Source organism: Lissotriton helveticus, chromosome 5_1, assembly GCF_964261635.1.
Source record: "Lissotriton helveticus chromosome 5_1, aLisHel1.1, whole genome shotgun sequence".
NCBI lineage: Eukaryota > Metazoa > Chordata > Amphibia > Caudata > Salamandridae > Lissotriton > Lissotriton helveticus.
The window spans coordinates 580,980,805-581,000,680 of record NC_136065.1 but is presented as its reverse complement, the minus strand read 5'-3'; the positions used below and the strand labels follow the sequence as shown (position 1 = coordinate 581,000,680).

Genomic DNA, 19,876 nt, shown 5'->3' with positions numbered 1-19,876 from the left:
GCCATGACTTCAATGTGGGGCGGATGAAACACATATACCGCACTCCCCAAATTAACATTGTTTTCTTTGAGGGTTTCCAATCACTTTTTTCGAAACCAACGGTTTTAAAGTGTTACAAGTGTCCCCTTTTTCCTTTTGATAAATTACTGCTCTTACCCTGGGGAAAGAAAAGGGTACACAGTTTCCTCAACCCTCCCAGTTGATTTAATCATTATATAAGCAGCGCACAGCTGCGGGTTCAAAAAACAATTCCGTTACTTTTTGTACTACAAAAGAAACAACGGAAGGCAATGTTGGACTAAGCTATGATGCAAGCGACATTGATGAAATTTTGGCAGCTCAACCGTTATTACAGAATGCAGACCTGACTGAAGCCCTAGCACAAACAGATGAATGGGAAAACCTAACAGAGAAGAAAAGGGACCAAATTCGAACAGCCATTCATGGCATCATTATGACTGAGTATCTCAGGTCAAAAACTGCACCACGAGGCCTGTGGGTAAACAACGCACCGAGGATCTTTTTGCATGATCTTGCATTCCGCAAAGACTGGTCTTCCATTTCTTGGAAGTGTACATTGGATTATTTGGTTTTAATTGTTAAAACAGCAAGACGGCTTTCTGAAAAGCTTCTAGTAGAGATTCAAGTATGTGAGGAAGAACTAAAGAAGGGAATCAACCCCCTCGTCTACAAGAAGAGACTGGAGGAAATAACAAAAGAAATGGAAGAAACTCAAGAGTTTATAATGCAGAGTAAACTGCAAAAACTGGGAAAAGACTTAAAAAAGTTTAGCCAGGAGAAAATGCACCCCTACACCAAGGATGACTATACCACCCCAGATCCAGGTGCAGACAACGAGTCGACAGGGAACAACTCTTCCAACAACTCTACGGCAAGTTCTGATGACTACACTCCTAAGAGAGGCCGAAATAATTACAGACACCAACGCCCCAGAAGGGGGAATCGGTGGCAACGACCATACTATCCAAACTACAATCTACCATTTTACCAACCATTTGCACCTCAGTATGGAAGCTGGATGGATCCATTCAATCAAGGGATGCAGCAGATGCCTCCAATGCCAGACCACCAAATGATTGGACAACAAAATCAAGGGCAACAAGAACAGGCTTTTTTATCCAGAGGCCGCAACCAATCCCGAGGAAAAAGAAAGCCAGTAACCTGGCAAGACCAACAAAGGAATGTGCAAACCCGGAGCATGGCAGCGGCACAGCCGTCAACCAGCAAGACAAATCATTGATCATCAATCTCTCAGATACTGAACTGACGGAGGATCAAATAAGAGTCCTGAACAAAGGCCTCGGTTTCGTCCCGACCCCTCAAATGGATAACTTCCACTTGAAATGCGAATTGGCCGAATTCTGCAGAGTACTGAGACTAAAAGCTTACTTCTCGAACAGCACCCCAACACCACAGGAGAGTGATACAAACCTCCGTAACAAATCATCTTTTAATCCCCCACCTTTCAGTGTCCCTCCTGAATTGCACACTTTCGAACAAGCACTTCTTAAAGGGGTGGATAAGATGACGCCAAAAAAACCTTTTCAAAATCTGACAAAAAAGGAACGTCTAGCAATAGAGACACTAAGAACCAATTCAGCAATTGTGATAAAACCAGCCGATAAGGGTGGAGGCACGGTTATTTTGAGTAAGCCGGGGTACAACTAAGATTCCTAAGAACGCTGGAGTCTCGAACCATCGTCGGGATCTTCATTGGCTCAGGATAGAGAGCAGAGTTCGCTTCAAGGCCTTGAACTATATGTTCAAAATAAAAACAGGAGTAGCACCAAAATACCTCCAATCCCTTGCCTGCCTCTACACGCCAAAGAGAAACCTCCGGTCTCAGACAGCAGCTTGCTTCTGTATACCAAGGTTTAAACGTGCAAAATCAGGGGGCAGATCTTTTGCCTATCTTGGACCCTCCATGTGGAACACGCTTCCCCCAGGCATCCGGAAGGAAGAAAACTACTGTAGATTCAGAAAGCTTGTAAAGACCTGGCTGTACGAACAATAACCACCTCAAACAGTTACCTCCTTTCTGTCCTCATTTCTAGCTGTGTCTAGGCGCCGGGAAACCCTTCTTGGGTAGCTGTTGCGCCCTATAAATTGATTAAATAAATAAATATAAATAAATAAACAACCAACAATGCCTCACCCTCCTGTCGGATACGAGATTCTATAGCAGGATTATTGAAGACCCCACACCAAGACTTCAAAATACCATATCAATGATGGTTTTTGAGGCTGAGACAAAAATGTGGATATCGAAAAAGGAAGCGGAATTTCTAGTTGCAAAGGAACCAAGAACTCCCTATTTCTATTCGCTTCCAAAAACCCACAAAAACAGGTTACCACCCCCGGGACGACCTATAGTTTCGGGCATAGGGTCAGTATTAGAACCCCTATCCAAATTTGCTGACGAATTCCTAAAACCCCTGGTGCAGAAAACTCCAACATACCTCAAGGACACCAGGGACCTTCTGATACAAATTTCAGACAGACAATTTGACCCAGATACAATGTTATTGGTGGGTCTGGATGTGGAATCTCTTTTCACAAGTTTACCCCAAGATGAAACAATACAGATGCTCGAAGATGTCCTCTACACACAAAATTGGCAATTCAATACACCAAGGCATTTTATCCTTGAATGCTGCAAACTGGCCTTAAAAGAAAATTTCTTTGCCTACGAGGATAAGCTCTACTTACAAACCCATGGCACATCGATGGGCAGTGCCTTTGCTCCTTCGGTAGCAGGGCTATATGTGAGCCAGTTTGAGAATAAATTCGTATTACACGAATCAAATCCCTTCTCTTCCAGTATTTTATACTGGAAGAGATATATTGATGATATCCTGCTGATTTGGAGCATAGAACAAGATCTTGAGCAATTCACAGTCTGGCTCAATGAATTAGACCCCTGGCTCAAATTTACACATACGTCCAATAACAGCCAACTAGACTTTTTGGACCTCACAATCTTCACGGAAAATAACATCTTACATACGAAGACCTTCACAAAACCAACAGCTAAGAATAGCTTGCTTTCATACAAAAGCTTCCACCCTAAACCGTTGAGGGACAACCTCCCGTATAGTCAGTTTTTGAGGATAAAGAGGAACTGCTCAAAAAATGAAGACTATAGAATCCAAGCACGAGAACTTAGTACAAAACTGAAGGACAGAGACTACAGTGAACAAACTATTCGAAGGTGTAAAAAAAGAGCCAACAACCAGCCCAGAGACTGCCTATTGCAAATTCATCAAAAAGAACCAATCCAAGACCTCACCACCTGTGTCACCACCTTCGGCCCAGCCACCTATGAGGTACAAAAAATGGTGAGAAAAAATTGGCATATCCTAAATACTGGCAGATTTGACTGGCCGAAACCCAGATTTGCTAACAGGAGAACCAAGAACCTAAAGGATGTCTTAGTACATACCCGGCCGATCAACAAACCAAGACTACCTATAATGAGAGATGCGAGGATGACACCACTCACGGGACATTACCCTTGCGGAACATGTGTCTCGTGCAAAACCACCACAGCCACCAAAACATTACAACTGTCGGAAACCTTGATCTGGACACAGAGACAATTTACAAATTGCAATTCGTCCCATGTTGTCTACATGATTACCTGCCCCTGTAACAAGAAATATATAGGGATGACTTGCCGTAAAGTGAAAACCAGAATTGGGGAGCATAGGAGCAACATCCGTTTAAAAAAGAATACAACGAAGCTTTGCTCACATTTCATTGAACAAAATCACACCTGTGACGAACTACAATGGACAGTGATTGAAATGCTCCTGGACAAGTCACACAACCCAGAAAAAACTTTACACGAGAAAGAACAAAGGTGGGTGGATCGACTTGCCACCTATGAACATGGTCTTAACGATTCTGTCCCGTGGCACCAGTTTGCCAAAAAATGACAAAATGAAAACATGAAAGTATAAAACATCAGGCATCCTGTGCGCAAGAAATGAAACACCAACGAACCCCTTTTTAATTCTGGTGTTTTGGTGGTACTATTCTAATATTCTAATAACCATCATCCCAACTTTCCACCAATTAACGACTGAGAATTCACAAAAAAACATTATACAGTAAAGATAAACTTTCTACCATCCCTCGGTCTCTTTAAATAATAGGACTGTGAAATATGGCTTGCCCCTTTAAATACATGGAGCCTCTGACGTCCCATTGAGATCCGGGGGCAGAGCCAGCACAAGTTTGAGGAACAGCCTCGCCGCGGGTAATGGAGTCTACAGTTTTCAGACCTTCACTGGTAAGGGACGCGAGCCGCCTTTTAATCCGGTCTCCCTCTCTATCCAGCACTGCGCTTAGAATAGCTGTGACCCCGCTGAAGTGAAGCGTTCCTGCATTACAGGTAGGACCCATCCTGCTTCTACTTCGTTATTTCACTTTCTCTTGACCTCGAACAAAACGCAACATTGCGCGTTCTACTGAATCGTTTTTGGTAAAAATAACCGAAACTTTCTTTGATATGTGCCCTCCTATGAGGCGCGACTACTGCGTAACAACCGCTCATTTCGAACAGGGCTGGATGCAGGCAAGTCGCTGTTGTTTCCTGTGCACGTAACATGGCATGTTTAAAATACAATCTCATACGTATAGCGAACTCTAGAATTAACACCTGGGGATACTGATAAACAATCATCACATTTCTACATGCACGTAAAGCTGCTTGTGATATCATTTCTCGCTTATTTTCTAATTTACCAACTATATTAATTTTTCCAATTCTCCATGGCATGGCGAGTTAAGAAAAAAAGATGTAACATTTTACCCTGTTGTTAATAAAAACAACCTTAACTATGAAACAGAAGGCTATCCCTTCATATAAAACTCTGTATAACGTCACTGCCTAAACCCAAAAAATGTCTGTTTTCCATATTCTTTGAGTCCAACCTACAAGCGCAAAAGCTGACTAAACAAATAAAAATAATATACAAACAATGATTGTCCCACAAAAAATAGAACATTAAGACAATTTTCCCTACAGCACAATAGAACTGTACAGACTACTATGAATTTGTTGTATGTCTATTTTTCATTTTCTTTCAGAAAACGCTGATCCTAGCATCACGATTGGTAAAGACTGACCAATTGCAGTATACCGCACAAATCGTGTGAGTATTAGTACCTGTTTGTTAGTCCTGACGAAAGCTTCATAGACCCCTCGGGCCATAGGAGCTGAAACATGTCGACAATTAATTAATACCTACAGATCTAGTAACTCGATCTTTTTCAAGTATGAACTTATTTTAACCTGAGGGAGTTCACCCCTATTAAACTTTTTGGGTGTTTTTTCCTCCTTTTTAATGATTTTTTCCTTTTTTGTAAAGTTTGTTTTACACACCTTTTTGTGGGAATCAAATCCTCTATCTCTGACACTGCACTTTGAGACTGGAGGTACCTCTGGTTGAGGTCGGCACCTACCACATTTTGGAATACCCAATGATAACTGCCATGACTTCAATGTGGGGCGGATGAAACACATATACCGCACTCCCCAAATTAACATTGTTTTCTTTGAGGGTTTCCAATCACTTTTTTCGAAACCAACGGTTTTAAAGTGTTACAAGTGTCCCCTTTTTCCTTTTGATAAATTACTGCTCTTACCCTGGGGAAAGAAAAAGGTACACAGTTTCCTCAACCCTCCCAGTTGATTTAATCACGATTGTTATAATACCACAGTCAAGCATCCTCATCAATACATTATTACATAATGGTTAGAATGACTTCAGATCCATCCAGTCATCATCATAGCATCCTGACAATAGGGCCTGCTAGCAATTTGGCAAGATGGAATATAGCTTCATCCTCCTAGTACGAGTTAGCCATGCACTGCTCAAATATTTGGCCACCCCACATACCATGGCAGAGGATGTCGGGTCGGTAGTGAGAACTCGTAAGGCCATTCTATGGCACCTCAAACCCAACCCCGCAAATACTGGTTTCAACCAGACCTTCCTGGCAACTTTATAAGCGGGACAGGCAAAAAGTAAATGCGCCACAGACTCCTTTGGAGACGCGCACCCGGGGCCCCTTCATCTTTATCTCACTCTTGAAGCTTCCTGCTTTCTCCTTTTGTGGGAGTTTTTCCAACTTTCACTTCCTCCTTCTTTCTCCCTTGTGTGTTTTTTCCTCTTTTGATCTCACAAAATGTCTGACAGGGAAGAATAAGTGTGGGTCCCCAAAAATGGGTTCTGGTGGCCCACCCAGCTCAAATTAACCACTGATAGGAGGGAAGACATTATTTTGGCATACACACTGCCTGAATAGATGCCTGGAATGTTTAAGTACCAGCTATTGTAGGGCAGACAATGTGTTTTGTGTACAAGAATAGGTGAAATTAGCTCCTGCTGCATGAGATTAATTAATCCAATAATATTTTGAGGCCTAAGGTATAGCATCGACCCCAGCCCAAAAGTTCAACTCACAAATTGCTTCATTATATCAGTGCAGTTTCATCGCTATGAAAATGCAAACCACTTTAAATGTTTTTCTTGGGATGTGCACTTTTGTCTCTCAAGGAATAGTCCTTTGGAGCATGTGTTTGCCCATAACTGGAAAATCAAACTGTAAGCACCAGCTAGGAAAAAAATCATAACTGCATGAATATTGGCACCTTACATTTGGAACCGCTACAATAAATAAACTAGCCTATGGAAAACACACCATGCATTTAAATTTCTATGGACTAGGACTTATTATGAGTTTGGTGGTGTGAGAGCGGGACCCCCCAAGTCCTGCACCGCCAGACCCGTGTGCCAGATCACTACTTTTTTTGTTGCTAGTGGGTGGTTCTTTGGAGGTCCTATAGTGGTGCCTATAAAAAAGGCACTGCAATGTGAATGCCAAAGCAATTCCCTTCAGGGCATGGACTGTTAAGTCCATGCAGTGCAAGAAGTGGGGATGCATGCAAACAGGGGGATACACCATATGCCCCCCTCCATGCATCCCCTGGTGCAGGGTCCCCTTACTTTTCTCACCCCCACACTTTTCATGCCGCACTTACCGCCACGAAAAGTGTGGCAGTGAGGAAAATCCTAATATGCTTGGTAGTGCCGCTGAGGCACCACCAGCATGATTGGGGTCTCAGACCACTGCAAGACCAACACGGATCACTGATCCCGGGAAACAGCAGCGGTCCCATGGTGGTCCAACTGCCCTACTTGTAATAGGAAGGTTGGACCACTGGTTCAGAAGTAGCCACGCCACCATGGGTTTGGCGGTCCATCTGACCTCCAAACTCATAATAAGGCCCTAAGTATTGTAGCGTTTCCAATGTGTGTGAAAGAAAATATATCACTGCAAGCAGGAAAATAAACTGTTTAAGCATTATAAGGGATATTGCAGGCAATTATTCATCTGTCTATAACAGGAAAGTAGAATAATGTTATCATCTTCTTCCAAATGGTCATGACTGTATTACATATCTGTTTTCATTTTTTCAAAAGTTGAACAATACGCAAGAAAGTAAAAACCGAACACAACACCAAAGTGAAAGAAATGGTTCAAACATTCGTTCATTTCCTCCTTATCAAATCAAGCATTGGCAAGGGCAAAATGTCTAACTCCAATGTGCAAACAAAGAGATGAGCAAATTCGTTTTTTATGCACCAGCACATTAAAGTTAAACTATTCGCTTTGCCAGTGCTCCTTTAACACAAGGTGGGCTTCATTAGGAGCTCACCAGTATTTTGTTGCAGTAATGCCGCTCCACGAAATAATAGTAACGCCGAGTTATATGGATGAGTCGATATTACTGCACAATTCTGACCTGGGAGCATTGGGAAGTGGTGTAGCTTGCAGCATTAGAGTTTGTGCACCTGATAGCAGCAGAATATTTGACCTCTTCCAGGCTTTTTAACCAGTCTATATGTTCATGTTTTCCTGCTGAAATGTGCAAGGGAAAAAAACTGCAGTCAGTCACTGTGCACTTCGTGCAGTCCTCACTGAAGTGTAAACTGCCGCCTGTCTTTGACAGGGATTACTGGGACACGTTTATTGTGGCCCATTGTTTTTACAATATATTATTACTGCTGTATGTCAGTTTCTTTATGCTACTGAACACCCTCAGATACCCTGGCAGCACTAAATAAACCAACATTTTATTCAGAAGAATGTCTCAGGTGGTGAGACAAACATCTGTCAGGTTGAGTGGAATGTGAGGTAGCATCTGAGAGTAGCTTATTGAAAAGTTTGTCATACCTATGTGGCTGCTTTAAACCCTAAGGATTCCTTTGGCAATTGCTATGTGCTTTAAGTGTTTGGCAGTTTTAACAGGTGACTCTTGTTGTTCATTATAACTCATTGTTTGTTAAAATACTGCAGGCTGACTTTCAATAAAGAGTATTTTAAGAATACAGTGATCACATATCCTATTCAACGCTATGTAAGGATATTACTGGAATTCAAGTTACACTTAAATATATTGGCTCCCCAAACCTAGCTATGTTTGTCTGTAAACATATCCTCACAGATGACAATAGCTAGGAATTCCAGAAATTCACAAATGGATTCTTGGCAGCAGGACGCAGTACCTTACCTCTAGTTAGAATTAAGACCCCCACAATACGTATTAACAGTAAGTAGAAAATGAAAACTAACGTGCACTTTACACAAACACGAGGGAAATAGCTTTGTGCATGTATATACTAATGTGAATTAATATATGAAAGAACTAAACGTATTTGCAGTATGCTTTGAAGAAAACAAAAAATAATGCATGACTAAGCCGCATGTGCATTTAGTAGTTTACATGTTGCATCTTGCTTGGAGATAATAAAAAAATGCCGCTTTTTGCTTATGGCTTGTGCTAGGTAACTCTAATGAGGAATAGTGCAAGGGAGGGGGTACACAGTGAAAACTACATTATCATATAATTAATGAATGTTTATTTCCATTTGCCATAGTGTGCTGGATGAAAAAGCATTTTTCTTAAGTTGTCGGAAAAAGGGAGGGGTGAACCGAGGAAAACATCTGATCTGTCAGAGGCAAGACAGAAGAGCTGTGCATAGCAGAAAAGATGCACGAGGTGTAGGCCAATGTGATGATAGACTGCCAAGTGATGAAACCAACCTTGGGACCAGAGAGTTATTCCGCGGATTATGTCAATTTTATGAATGTTTAAATGTATTTTATGTAGAAAACGTGAGAGCAAGTTAAGAAACAAACTGTGAGAAAGGATGTAGAACAATAAAATGACCAAATTGTAAGTGAAGTCACCATGGTGTGACAGAGCCACCTTCCGAACTTACCAATACCCTGTTGTGTTTCATAAAATGTTTCAATCAATATGGGATAGACATGTAGGTTTTAGGGTATAATTGGGGTGCTTTTGGGATGTGGTTTAGACTTGCGGGGAGGAAGAGAAGACTGGTGAATGCGTTGCTGATCGTCGGTTTGCAGAGAGGCCTAGTTGTTCCTGTCCCTGTCCTGCTCTTGGGGAACCCCCACCATCACCTGGGCCGAGGGGGTGGTTTTCTACAGACCGTTAGGTTTGTATTAGTCTTACTCATACTTGCAAATTTACTTGCAAATGTATTTTGTCTCTGAAGCTTCTGTCTCTTCACCTATCCACTCCGTCATAGATAAATTGATACATATTATTTTAGATGAAACTATTGTGTCTTCATATATCCTCTCCGGTAGGTGTATTTTGTTTCGCATTTGATTTTGCTGAAACTTTTGTCTCTTAATCTATCCACTTCTTCATGGAAAGAATGCCATTGCCTATATGATGAGTTTGTATTCATTTAAAAATTGCTGATGTTTCTCTCCCTTTGTGAGTTTCATTATTAGCATTTTTGTGACCGTATGCATTGAGCATTTGTAATAATATTGAGATAAAGCAACATAAACTTTACCGAGTGTCTGTGATTATTTAGCTGACTAAAGGGTTGGTTAGAGAGAAATATCATTATCATCAACTATTCAACTAATTGGTCCAGCGACCAAGTAGAAGGAAAGTTGATTTATAAATTAAGTAAACATTTTATGACTTCTCACATAGATCTTAGAAGTAAAAGTATTGAACATAAATAAATTGACCCCAGCGCATCAGGGATTCTAGGTGAATGTGTATGGGCCATTGTAATTGGATGAATCGAGTATTGGCCCCATATCAGGTTTTGGCCTCGAGCTGGATCAACACTATCTTATATATCTAGTATTTTATGAAGGATTGTAGTGGCACCTAGTACTATATTAGTTGTGAAAATAATACACATTAATACATATTGTATTCCATTAACCAACTAATTGTACAAGGACAAAACAACGGTTTTAGCAAATAAATACTTTGGTAGTTAAACCGTTTTTACAATCAATGTCCAATAATTATCTGCTACCTCTTTCATTACAATCAAGAACTTACTTTGTATTCTCTTCTCAAGAATGGGTCATTACGAATGGTCTTTGAGTTGAAACAGCAATAACATCACCTGCAATAATAATTAAAAAACACTAATCATTCTTTTTTTTTTTAATATTCTTGTGACAGTTACCTTATTCTTATATAATCTTTATTCGGTAAAAATTCTCACCATAAAAGAATACATTTTACACAGTAAAACATTAGTAAAAACTATCGACAATAAAATTCCCTGGTTAAAAGGTTCAAGCCTACACATTATACAATACATTGGGTGATTGTTATAATACCACAGTCAAGCATCCTCATCAATACATTATTACATAATGGTTAGAATGACTTCAGATCCATCCAGTCATCATCATAGCATCCTGACAATAGGGCCTGCTAGCAATTTGGCAAGATGGAATATAGCTTCATCCTCCTAGTACGAGTTAGCCATGCACTGCTCAAATATTTGGCCACCCCACATACCATGGCAGAGGATGTCGGGTCGGTAGTGAGAACTCGTAAGGCCATTCTATGGCACCTCAAACCCAACCCCGCAAATACTGGTTTCAACCAGACCTTCCTGGCAACTTTATAAGCGGGACAGGCAAAAAGTAAATGCGCCACAGACTCCTTTGGAGACGCGCACCCGGGGCCGGGGCGCGGAGGACCACCAGCGTTAGACCACCCCGCAGTGAACTCATGCACCGGAAGGGTCCCGTACCTGAGTTTTAAATAAAGGGCTCAGTCCAGAGGCTTGGCTATGAGGTTGAGGAAGGGTTCCAACTTTCTAGAGCATTTAAACTCTAAAAACCGTTCGGTGAGTAAACCCCCAACCCCACTGCGTGTTGCCTCTGCCTGAACCCAGTCCCAGTATAGCTTCTTGATCACCGGTTTGGGGGGTGGCATTTGACTCACCCACACATCTCTCAGGCCCAATTGCACCACCAACTGCCTCACGTTGCTCAACCACCCGATCTTATTACCGATGTCAAGCAGTATTAGTTCATCCAGCCCAGCAGCATATTTGGCAAGCTCCCTGGTCCTTCGCAACCGAGCCCAAAACAGTAGAGGGCGCAGCCGCACTAGATCTTTGAAGGATCGCCTGCCCAGATCTAGCCGCAATGGAATTAGCGGGGTAGAAACAGGAAGAGCCACCACATCCCTCAAAAACTTGTTTTCCGCTACAACTAGCTCACAAACATTTTCAAACCCCCACAGCTCGGAGCCATATAATGCAGCCAGGAGTATCTGGCCCTCATAGATTGCCATGACCGGTGCCACAGGTTTACTCGTTGACTCCCTATGCTCCCTCAGGGTCACCCCTGATACTCTTTTATGGCCAAGTAACATTTTGGCCAGGTGGTCCTTCCAATTCATCCGACTATTTATCCGCACCCCCAAATAGTCGAATGAATCAACCAACTCCAAGGGTGCCCCAAGGGTGTGACAATTACCAACCAACCTTAATGATAGTGTTGGACCATACAGCGTTACCCGCTTTGTATCTTACAAATATACTGAAAAATATATATATATATAGTGAATCCAAAGGTTGTTCACATGGCCTGGCGTGTGGTCTGTCTCTGTGTTTGTTTTTGTTTTGCAAGGATTTGCAAATGTCAAAAAAGTGCGTGCCCTTGTTGAACATTATGCTTGCTTTGAGGATCAGGTACTCACTGCATATCCAATGAGGATCTAAGCCCCCCCCCCTTGCAATGGGCTCATGGACTGAGGGTCTGGGTTGGAGGGTCTGAGAGGCCATACAGGGTGCCATAAACGCAGGGCATGGTCCTTGACCCCTTTGTCAAAATCATCCTCTTTACATTTTGAAGTCAGGGGCTCCATTGGTCCTTCCCACTTCAATCAGGGGCTCATAGGATGCTCCCCCTTCTCTATTTATGACTCCATCATTTTGCTGCTTCATGTACCCAGGTTTGGGTATACAGACCTGAAGTGGATCAGCCTTGTAGGTTATAATATCACCAGAGCCTTGATGGCAATATTGGACCATATTACACAATTATCTATTTTATATTCACACACACATATATATATATATATATATATATATATTGTAGGCGCATGAATTTTAATTATACACAAACAAGAATAGACTTACACCAGTTCATACGGAAATTAAAATTGAAAAAACATTTCTTCAATTATAAAGAGAGAAATAACAGTGACAAAGAACCGACCGATGACACGAACTGGCGAATTGATGGAATGACATTCATCAAGGAAATGGCGGATCTGGATACTAACGAAAATGATGGCATTATGAACACTCAAGATGCGGCGGGTCATGCAGGGATTTACACTGCGGGTACAATTAAAACGCAGTTTAAACCAAGATCCACATTCTGCCCAATCATGCCCAAAGACTGCATCGATATCTTCTCAGACAAAGTCATACATGATCTAAAATCTCTGTCTTGGACAAGCAGTAATGACTTCTTTAAAACACATGCTAATGAGAGATCAGTGTATGACAATGTCATGTCTAAAATCAAGGAAAGAAGCGATGTAGTGGTGCGTTGGTCCGACAAAGGAGGAAACGTGGTCTTCTGGCCTCTTGAAATGTACAATTCTGAAGCACAATTTCAGCTATCTGATAAAGAATGTTACCAGAGGATCAGTGCGACTAACATTTCAAACATTCAAGAGAGGTATCATAGGAGTCTTTATGATTGGAAAGGTGCTGGAACAATCTCGAAAAGCGAATTCGACTTTTTAAAGAACAATTACCCAGTAACTCCAAATTTTTACCTCATTCCAAAGGTGCATAAGAATGCAACCTGCCCCCCCGGAAGACCCATAATCTCCACAATAGGAGGGCTGTTTGAAAACACTAGCCGGTTCATAGACTTTTTCCTACAACCACATGTAAAAACACTACCTTCCTATACGAAAGATAGTGGGGACTTTCTTAGAAAAATCTTTGACATGAAATGGGAAACTAATTTTGTGTTCATGACTTTGGATGTACAAAGCCTTTATACGAGCATAAGGCATAGAGATGGTTTGAATGCAATTAAGCATTATTTGGGCGGTAGAAGCATTGATTTGTATCAACACACTCAGATGCTGCTCCAAATGACTAAGTGGTGTTTGGAGAACAACACCTTTGCCTTTAACAAACTACTTTACAAACAAACACAGGGGACTGCCATGGGTACTTGCTTCGCCCCCAGCTATGCTAATTTGCATATGGGCTGGTGGGAGGAGCAAGTACTCATGAAGACACACACTGTAGAAATGTCAGAAAATATGGCGCATTATAGTCGCTATATTTATGACATTTTTACTATTTGGAGAGGAAGTGAGGAAAGTGCAAGGGAATTTGCAGAGCAATTAAATCAAAACAGCCGGAATCTAAGGTTCACCTGTGAAACCAGCAAGAGTAGGATACATTTCCTAGATTTGGCGTTGTTTGTGGCAGATGGGAAAATTCAGTCGAGTACTTACCGTAAGCCTACCTCTGGAAACACCATCCTTCACGCCTCTAGTTACCATCCCCCAAACTTAATAAATAGCATCCCCTATGCAGAATGTCTGAGAATGCGGCGTAACTGCAGTACCGACACAAACTACAAAGATTCTAAGGCTAGTTTGTTTGGCAGATTGCGCCTCAGAGGCTATCCTGAACACACACTAAAACAGCAGAACAAAAATGCGATGTGAAGGAAAGAAAAGATTTACTTTTCTCTCACAAACCTGGAACACAAAGGTCAAAACAAAACACAGGGACCCCACGCCTAATCACAAGGTACAATGCCTATCAGAAACAACTTAGAAATATCATTTATAGGCATTGGCCCATAGTCAGGAATGATCCCGTGATAGGGAAAAGCTGTAATAAAATTCCTCAGCTTACTTTTCGTAAAACTAAAAGTATGAAGGAAGAATTGGTAGTGAATGACCCTGCCCTGAAGAAGAAAGAACCACCTTGGTTAAAAACAAAAAAAAAATTTTTTAAATGCATTAAATGCAAAGCATGCCAGTATGGAATGAATGTTACCAAAGTTGATGTGCCACATAGAAAAAAACCACTAGAGATATGTGCAAACTATACATGCAAGACGGACTTTGCAGTTTACGTCTTGCAATGTAGCTGTAATAAAAAATACGTGGGCAGCACTATCCATCCCGCCTACGTAATGGTGTTACAACACTTAAGAGCTATCGCTAACAACGAACCCTCATACCCAGTGGCAAGGCACATCAATACTATATATGGGGGAAAAGCGGAGAACATTAAGTACTTTGTGATCGACCATGTGAAGAAGAATATCAGAGGGGGGAATAGACAACTGGCCCTCCGAAGACTAGAGTCGCGGTACATTATCCTTCTGGACACTAAGGCCCCACAGGGATTGAACGCAGATGAGGCCCTTAGTGTACATTTATAGCCCATAAAATTAGAGCAATGAAAGTAGCTGTCTATGCGAATCCGAACCCACTCCTCCGTAGGAGAAGGTTAAAATTAGCTTCACTATTACTTTTCAGCAAAAGCTGTAAGTATCACAGTAGAAAACACACAAGGTCGAAAGAGATTTTAGTGGTGGCAACATAAAGTATGGTTGATGTGAACATTGCTTGTCATGTAAGAAAATTCAACAAATATCTTACATTAGGTACATTAACATTAATAGTTTGAAACACTATATGTCAGATTTTCACTTATAATTGCCCACATGGGCTGTATTCAAGAACAATCCGGAATATGCTAAACAGATGGAGGGGTTTGTACCATTAGATTATTTTGGGCTGAAATATGGGGCACTAGACCCTTAAGTCAGTTTTCCCTCCTTAGCATATGGCATATGTGAGATGTATCGCTAGGGTAATTACTTAGCCTACAGTAAAGACTGGTACCTATGTATATAGACAATATGTGTACAATTTTATACACACATGACCAAATATATAAACAATGACCAACCACATACCGCGCTGAGTCACCTTGAAAGATGAAGGTGGCAATTTCACGAGTTTCACAAGCGCTGAACCTTAGTTGATAAAAGATTATACTTTGATACAATGGAATTGAATTGTTGTCGAATATGTTTACTTTATTATTGGTTTGCGTCTATTGTGAATGCTATGTGCAGTGCGTTTTTAAGTGTTGCATTTAAAGTTGTAACTCTTCAGTGGCCATGGTGAAATGGTTGCTATGGCAACAATGATGCCGCCACGCAGACCAATGAGCACTTTGATTGTTTAAAAAGCACTCACTTACCAGAATTCTTTGTTGTGAGCAAGACGGTCTCATCCGTCGAAACGCGTCGAACTTTGCACTTGTGATAAATAATAAAACTTGTTCCTGAATGAGACCCCACGGTGTCAGCGCCTGTTTATGATCGGGTAAACACAGGAGTGGAGAGTATATATATATATATATATATATATATATATATATATATATATATATATATATATATATATATCGAAACCAGAGTCCCTCTCCGTTTAGAAAGGACACAAGCCCACACAGGTCAGTAAAGATTGCTTCCTTTATTTGCAGTGCAAAGATCAGCATAATGCATTTCAGCGTAACCGCCTTCCTCAGATGCCTTTGATCGTTTGGTCCTTCACTGTTCACCTTTTAAAGTTCAGAGTGTCCCTTCGCGATTGGTAGAGGCTCTCTTTCATGTTTTCAGGGACGGGTGCTCAAAACGCAATGTCTTAAGCTTCCAAGCTGCAGCGGCACCTGTGTAAGTACTTGCCCAAGTGTGCGGTGCCTGCAGCTACACCACTGAATCATGGAACTTCTGGTGTCAAGAACAGGAATCTTCCTCCTTCATCCAGCTGCAAATCTCCACAGCGAGGCTTGTTACCCACCGCTACAGTGAGCGTGAGTCCAACCATGCAGTCATGGCCCAGCATATCCTGGCCTAGCACATCACTGCGGAGTGTGGCAGTTCGGCATTTCCCCAAGCGCCTTGAGGCAAACCACAGTTTTTCCACAAACCGCCGAACTCTTGAGGATGGGGGCTCAACGTGCTCGTGGGCATACCCAAATATATATATATTTGTGTGTGTTTTAGGGTACAACAGGGAATTGATATCTGTATCTTCCAGGAGACATGGAGTTTGGTGCCATTACATAAATCAGGCTATGCTTGCTTCTGTATTACATCTACCACCGTGGGGACAGGGCGTCCCTCAGGAGGTTTGATTGTCTGGGTGAATATTGCTTTAAGTTGTCGAATTGATACGCGCCCATTCCTAGGCCACGACATCCTGAGACTTACCATCAAGGGCCCTAGGGGTGGGGACATCTTAGACTTGTTCAATGTTTATAATAGAGAAACTAAGGGGAGCAACCCATCGCCTTCTATCAAACTTTTAGAACACACTAAAGCCAGCTGCTCGCCTTGCACTAGAATTGTAATCGCAGGCGACTTTAATTGCACCTTTGAGCCTTTGTGCTTGGATGATATACTGGAGCACGAAGGAGCTGATAGTAAATGGGCTGTCCATCCACTCAATATACCCCCATCAAAAGATGGAACATCCTAGTAATTCAACTTAATGCATTAGCGACAGAGTTCGGCCTTAGGACAGTTAACGGTAGAACCCCTTCGTACATTCAGGGGGCTAACGCCTTTACCAGAGTCAGCTGTCCCTCACGCATTAACTGTATTCTAGTCGATGTGAATTTGTGGGAGAAGACGACTGACATGTTTGTGGGCACCACGACTGATAGTGACCATAACCCTTTATGAATGACCTTGAAGAACCTGTGGGTTTCACTAACGCACCCTCAGATCAGTCGGCTTTAAAATGTTATCACTGATATCGCCCTCAAATTGCAAAAGGCACCTAAAATGGCACAAGATCTCCTTGCAAGATTCCAACTTAGCGGCTATCTTTGAGACCTTGTCTAAGAAAACAGCAGAGCTTCAGGTCGCACTTGCGGACACAGCCGAGTGGGAAGCAGTCCCTGTTATTCATTCTCGCACTGTGGACTCATTGAGCTCTTACTTTCAAGCACCTTACAGGCACAACAATTCGCGAGTTCCCCCCCAAAAACAGCATCCATGGTACACCAAGAACTGCAAGCTTAAAAGACAGACTCTGACTTTAGCAATTAGAACTAAAAACTGCCCTGCGGTTAAAACTGCAGTAATTAAAGAACGAGAGTCTTGGAAAGAACAGGAATTTGGTCATTAGTGAGCTGGGGTAATAACAGGGATCGAGGCACTCTGCCCAACCACATCCCCTGCCATGAATGGCATGACCACTTTAAGAAACTATATTCCACTACAGAGGACGGATGTCTGGAGGAGCCATGCGGCCTGACAGATGTCTCGCTAGGAGGGAATGCTAGTGATTCCTTTTCACTGGTGGAAATAGAGGCAGCCATTAAGAAATTAGTCCCTGCTAAAGCTCCTGGACCAGACAGACTTCCAGGAGATCTAGTCCTGTCTGATCCCAGTGGCTGGTCACAATATTTTCAGCTATTGTTTAATGCTTTAACTGCAGGTTGCCCAGTCCCAGAATCCTGTAAAGGTGCTGAAGTGGTCCCTATTTACAAAAAAGGTGACAGGGAAGATCCCTCCAATTACAGGCCCATAAGTCTGATTGACGTAAGGCAAAAAATGTTAGGCAGGGTCCTCTTACAGAGAAATCAATCATGGTCTGAAGAGGAGGATGTCCTTTCTCAATACCAGGCTTGCTTCAGGTCCAGTACTGGGACGATCGACCAGGTATTTAGGCTAATGCTTATACACTGGAAAGTCGTGCTAAGTGAAAAGGGCAGCCTTTACCTGGCATTTATTGACTTAAAGACTGCATTCGATCTGGTACCTAGGACCAGATTGTGGCAGATCATTAAAGATATGGGCATTTCACCCTGATCCTTATTGGCTGAAATTTTCAGGAAAATGGAACATTTTGTTTCTGAGCAGCCCCTGAAAATTTGGGGGGGTTTCGTCAAGGGGGGGCCGAGAAAAAAGGGGGGTCCCAAAACGTGTTTTTCCCATGCAATTTTCCATAGGGCGGTTGGCCTCACTTTTAGCCTGAACGGCTGAATGGATTTACACCAAACTTAGCAAAATTGTAGGGACTGGTAGCCCGATGTGCCTTTGCTATGTCTCAAGATATAGGCTCCAGTGGTTTTTACGAAAATTAACTTTGAAAAATATATATTGGGCTACATTGGGCTATATATATGTTGGAGCCCAAATGTAGCCCAATGTAGCCCAATGTAACCCAATGTAGCCCAATGTAGCCCAAAGATAGCCACCAGAGACAAAAAAAACAAATGTAGCCCAAATATCAGCCAGATGTAGCCCAACTATAGCCCAATGACAGAATGTCCCAGAGTGTTCTAAAGAACAACTAGAGTGCTAACAGTCCTACTTATTACAAAGGTATGGCACACCTGAAGCCATCTTGATTGGAATAAAGTGGTAACTCTTAAAACATTTAATTTAAAAATGAACAAAATGAGGGGGTTCATTTTGCCATAGAAAGTATGATTAGCGAATATATGACGAAATCCCGCATACCATCAGTCCGCAAAAAAAATCCCGCATGTACTATTAGGCCGCAAATTAAAATAACGAAAACTTTTAGAACGAATATGCCTTTAGCATACACTAAACAACTAAACTACCCTAAACCCTAAAACACTACCCCCAGCATGACCCTACACTACACAAACAGTACAACACTACCCTAAACCCTAAAACACTACCCCCAGCATGACCCTACACTACACAAACACTACAACACTACCCTAAACCCTAAAACACTACCCCCAGCATGACCCTACACTACGCAAACACTACAACACTACCCAAAACCCTAAAACACTACACCCCAGCATGACCCTACACTACGCAAACACTACAACACTACCCTAAACCCTAAAACACTACCCCCAGCATGACCCTACACTACACAAACACTACAACACAACCCTAAACCCTAAAACACTACCCCCAGCATGACCCTACACTACGCAAACACTACAACACAACCCTAAACCCTAAAACACTACCCCCAGCATGACCCTACCTACGCAAACACTACAACACTACCCTAAACCCTAAAACACTACCCCCAGCATGACCCTACACTACGCAAACACTACAACACTACCCAAAACCCTAAAACACTACACCCCAGCATGACCCTACACTACGCAAACACTACAACACTACCCTAAAACACTACCCCCAGCATGACCCTACACTACGCAAACACTACAACACTACCCAAAACCCTAAAACACTACACCCCAGCATGACCCTACACTACGCAAACACTACAACACTACCCTAAACCCTAAAACACTACCCCCAGCATGACCCTACACTACGCAAACACTACAACACTACCCTAAACCCTAAAACACTACCCCCAGCATGACCCTACACTACGCAAACACTACAACACTACCCTAAACCCTAAAACACTACCCCCAGCATGACCCTACAC

The 19,876-nt window shown here is 42.1% G+C and overlaps 1 protein-coding gene across 1 annotated transcript in view; it reads right to left on the bottom strand.

Moving 5' to 3' along the window:
- The window catches only part of SLC16A12 (solute carrier family 16 member 12), a 1,078,196-nt gene that overhangs the window by 672,282 nt on the left and 386,038 nt on the right, over positions 1–19,876 (bottom strand). The window contains exon 3 of the mRNA XM_078642924.1: positions 10,436–10,502. The gene's annotated coding sequence lies outside the window, so the exon portion shown is untranslated. The remainder of the gene's footprint in view (positions 1–10,435; positions 10,503–19,876) is intronic.